This window comes from Saccostrea cucullata, unplaced genomic scaffold, assembly GCF_032062105.1.
Source record: "Saccostrea cucullata isolate Sc308-1 unplaced genomic scaffold, CSIRO_AGI_Scuc_v1 ctg9218, whole genome shotgun sequence".
NCBI classification, from domain to species: Eukaryota; Metazoa; Mollusca; class Bivalvia; order Ostreida; family Ostreidae; genus Saccostrea; species Saccostrea cuccullata.
The window spans coordinates 18135-23221 of NW_026933883.1; the positions used below are offsets into that span (position 1 = coordinate 18135).

General features: G+C 32.6%; 1 long non-coding RNA gene across 2 annotated transcripts; it reads left to right on the forward strand.

Annotated features, from left to right (window-relative positions):
• The first annotated feature begins 669 nt into the window (after window positions 1-669).
• Window positions 670-3930, forward strand: LOC134239541 (uncharacterized). 2 transcript variants are annotated; one of them, XR_009986242.1, is made up of 4 exons: window positions 670-948; window positions 1180-1274; window positions 3530-3632; window positions 3829-3930. It is a non-coding gene; the product is annotated as an uncharacterized LOC134239541 (long non-coding RNA). The 2 variants fall into 2 exon arrangements; XR_009986243.1 differs by having other exon boundaries at window positions 3530-3581; window positions 3829-3901.
• The last annotated feature ends 1157 nt before the right edge of the window (window positions 3931-5087 follow it).

Consider the following 5087-nt stretch of genomic DNA (forward strand, 5'->3'; position numbering starts at 1 on the left):
ATTGTACCAAAGAAAATAGAAGCCATGCAGGTATTCCCTGCTTCACTGTGATTCACAGATCAAAATATACACACTGTCTGCTTTAATTTCAAGAAGTTTGTCAATGCATTTTTTTTATAAGATACTTATCAAAATAGCCTAATAGTATATGCTTTATTATAAATTAGATATTTAAGGCAGGGGTTAACAGTGCATGGTTAAAGTGCCCAAAAAGTTATACATGTATTACTTCATGACTTCAATAGTTACACAAAACGGATATTGAACATGTGTTATAAAACTGACAATTCAGAACTTTTAACTTTCGTTGATTGTAAGTAAGTGACATTGTAATTATATACAAGAACTTGAAATCAAATTTAAGTTATCATTTATCATGTTTAGTTTTGAAGGGGGTGGATACATACTTATGACAAAAAAAAAACATTGCAAAATATTGTAAAAATTCTATTTTTAATACCCCCAAAAAGTAATGGTAATGGTAATGCATTACTTTACTTAAGTAATGGTAATGTAATGCATTACTTTAAGAAAATAGTGTAATGGTAATGGTAATTTAATGCTCAAATTGTTGAAGTAATGGTAATGGTAATGCATTACTTTCAATGTAATTCGCCCCAAGCCTGCTGTAAGTTGTCATTTGTTTTTGGCTGGCCCCCATTATTTCATTTTATAAATTGCTTGAATGATGATGTTTCATGGAAGGTTGTACATGGTGAAATATTTGTCATTGGAGTGTATATTTTAAAACTGATAGATTCGTGTGTAATGGCATAAAAATACTGGTGTGGTCTTACATGTAATGTATGCCAAAAACTTGAACCTGTAATGTATTTATGAGAAAAAACTTGTTTCATTTCTTTATCTGTTTGTATTTATTTTGACAGCTTCTTCAAGATGTAATGTACAATATGTGAAAGGATTACGAGGATAATTATCATTATACAGGTATTTATTTTTACCTTTATATCTAACAGGTTTATAAGTGATTAAGTAATTTAAAAAATGTATTATAGTTTGGAGAGTATCAGGTTTTTTTATAAACAATAATTTTACAAGTAAGGCTTCATGGAACATTTCCATAAATAATCTAAAATATACTAAATTTTAAAATTAGGTTTTCAAAACATTGAAGCTTTACAGAAATATTTACTCATTGTACTGAGTTTGTTTTGACAGGTCTCCAAGGATGTGCTGTTTAACTATGTAAAGCTAAAGAAGAGGAAGAAATAACCATTTTGACAGATTTAACTACAAGTTTTTGAACATTCGAGGTTTGTATTTTTAAAGAATTGAGAAAATTCAGGTCTTCAGTTAAAGTATGTGGGCCTCTCTTACCTGTGGAGAATTACCTTAATCTCTCAGTTTTTCTATATTCCAACTTCGGTGAATCATTTACAGTGTTGTATTACCCAGGCACGTAGCATCATTTTTGAAAGTGGGAGAGGAAGGGGGTGGCAACCAGAGGAATTTTTCTTTACTTACCTGTAAAAAATGACAAGTTAAAAAAAATAATGAAAGGAAAATACCCAAATTCTAAAATCCTAAAATCCTATCTCGGTGGGGGGGGGGGGGCTTTTTTCAATGCCAACTTCATTGATATCCTTTTACTTAAGTGGAGTAAAAAGTGAGCGGGGGGGGGAGGGGGGGGGGCAACCAACCTTTCAATGAACATTTTCAACAGTAAAGGTAATGTTAGGGAAAAAGTGGGGGGTGCCCCCCCCCCCTTGTTACTACATGCCTGTTACCAGTATACTAGTATCCACGTGACCTGTAAGGTCCTTGGGCTTCTTGATTAATTTAAAATCACCCAGGTCATTCAACTGATGTTATGCCAATTTTCTTTCAATGTTGTTTTATCCTTTGAAGTTTTGTCTGTCTATTATCTGCCTTAGAAAATAAACTTCGAACTTGATTTAAAACACATTAATTAAGTCATTACTAATTATTCTTAACAGATTCCCAATGATGGAGGGAGAAGAGGATCTCAACATTGTGCATGTTTTATGCCTTAATGTGATTAAGTCATGCACTAATTTTCATATTAGTCTTATAAACCCCCAACACAGTCTGTTTAATGGCCAGGTACACAGGAATCACCTTGTCCGTCTGTCTGACTAGTTGTATATCTATAAAATCATGTCTGGACTATAACTTTGAAAGAAAACTTCATTGGAAGCTGATAATGGAACAAATACTGTTTGTGCCCTGAGGGTATGTCGTGATCTGGCAAGTTCAAGGTCACTGAAAAAACAAGTTTGTTTATGCTTCAAAACTTTTTCTTGGAAGTTCATTCTTTCTTTGTTACTCTATAATTGATAAGAATTTGAAGTTGGAACTTCAACACCAGATTATTTGTGAGCTGAAGGTCTGTAATAGTTTTAACCAAAGGTCATTGTATCAAGTTCAAGGTCACAGACAGAATGTTAAATTCATATCAGGTCTATAATTTTCAAATAGAAACATTAGATGTCCACATTTGCTTAAGAACAGAAAATGTATATTTAGTGAAAAGCAAGGTTATTTTGGCAAGTCTATGATCACATTTAGAAAGGACAAGATAGGGTAAGACCAGTATTTGGCCCCCGATTTTGGGTGTCTTTCAGAATGATCCAACAGTTTATTCATGAAAACCTGTTTTCACCCCTGCCACAAAATGACTACTGGTTTTAAGATTAAGAATACATACAGAGGTCGCAGTGAGGTCAGGAAATAGGTCAATTTTCAAAATATCTCATTTTTATGCAAATTTTCATTAATTTTACAGCACATTTTCTTTCGGAAGACATAGAGCACACGCTTGCCTATCTACCAAATTTATATATTTTATACTCTGCTATCAGATGCAGTATATATGTAAAAATCTCAGATAGGCAAGCGTGTGCTCTATGTTTTCCGAAGAGAAATGTACCCAAAATATGATGAAAATCCACCAGAATTGAGGAAATTCGGGAAAATGCCCTATATTTGAACCCTTAAGTGGCTTCCATGGGGCTTTTGAATCAAAATTAGTGCTTGTCTTAAAGTAAGCATCATTTTAACTTCTTGACTACAAACTATCACAATTTTATCAGTGTTCTAATTTTTATATAAAAAATTCGGCTGTTACCCTATCTTGTCCTTTGTATAGAGAAAATTAAAAAAAAAAAAACAAACAACATTGCAGAGGTGGTATTGGGGGTCTATACTTCCTGTTATCTCTTAAAGATTCACACAGTCCATAGAAGATAAAACATATATGAATGCTTCCTGATATTTAGAGGATATCTATATTGTGCTATTTGATATTGGCTTTATCCAACGAGTTAAAATGGTATATATATTTGCGAGGCTTTCCAAACGAATATACACCATTTCAATGAGTTCTATTTATCTCATATGACTTTCATTTAAACAAAATTTTGAGACTTCGACCCTGGCATAGCATACTAACTAGACAGTGATTCCTTAAATAACTACTGTGTTTTAGAAGCTCATACACATTATTTACATGTATACCGTTTGTAATGTTCTGAATTTGTTTTTACAGATTTCACAGAATATGTTGAGCTAAGAGAACCAGACAAATCATAACCTGGCAGGTATACATATTTTCTTCACTTGGAATAGTTCATCAGTTAAAAAGCCATAAAGTAAATGCATTTAGTACATTTAATTGTTTTTTAGAATGATTAAAATTAATCAAGGTAAAGCAAGATTAAATTTAAAAGAAAAAATTATAATTTCAAAAAGTAGACACATTTTTGTCATGATGGAATAAAATAAGATAAATAAAGTACAAACATTCTCTATAGATGTAAAGTATGATAATTTGTTTTCTTTACCCAGATTACAGACACAAGAAGAAAAGATAAGAGAAACAAGAAATCAGAGTGGTAAACAATATTCTGTTATTTTATTAGTTTTTACCTCACATGAGGCGTCCGTCTTTCTAGACGTCTGTATGAAAACTTTTCATGTTTTGACTTGTTTTCCAGAACCACTGTTCCAGTTTCAACCAAACTTGGCAGAAAGTGTCTTTTGGTAAGAGGGGTTCAAGTTTGTTCAAATGAAAAGCCACACCCTTATAATTATTCAAGGGGAGAAAATTGTGAAATAGTGAAAATTTGGTGACATGTTTTAAAAATCTTCTTCTAAAGAACTCACTTTGTCATGAAAGATAAAACTTATGGGGAAATATCCTCAGGTTGTGTAGAATCAACGTTGTTCAAATCATGACCCCCTGGGGTAGGGGGGGGGGCAATTGACGATCAAAGGTTAACGAAGATAAATATAGGAAAATTCTTTACAAATCTTCTTTTCAAGAATAGCATAGCCATGTTTAATATACACTTGATTATCACTTTTGAGATCAACGTGGTGAAATAAGGACCAGATACCTGGACCACGAGGTCATCGAGTGGGCCAGGTCGAGGGTCAGGTCGAGAGTCCTTATGTCACCATGTTGAACTCAAACTGGGTAATCAATTTTTTTATTATACCGATATATATTGTAAAGAATGAATCGCGAACCGTTAACAATTCTTTCTTTGATCGGGATCGGGATTTGGTAAACTCCGTTGTTTGCATTGCGACTGCAAGTCGTGTAAGTTTTTGCATCATGATTTACTGATTAAAACAATATTTAGTTGAAAGCGACATACATTGTTATAATTAACGATCACTTTTCCTCTACACAGTCAAAATGTAACACAGATTTTAACTCTTAAAAAAAGCCGCTTCTTCATTCCATTGAACTAAATTGTAACGATATTTTGAAATGAGTAAACCGTTAAAGTTAACGATAAAATTTTACCGTATTCTGTATGGTTATGTAAAACAGACCATGCACAATATTACAAACATGTTGTTTTTCCTCGAGTAATTATTATTTTACGCATAAACTTCATTCAGAAAGGAATTTTAATTAAGAGGTCATTACTAAGCCGTCATTAATTATAATGACCGGGTCATTATATCCCACGTACAAAGTTTCCTGGGTCATAATTGCTGTAAACAGTATCTTTTGGAGTCATTATTGAGTTTTAAAGTTTTCTTATCAGCCAATCATATTCTAGTATTATCAATAGAGGTATAATAATTATATT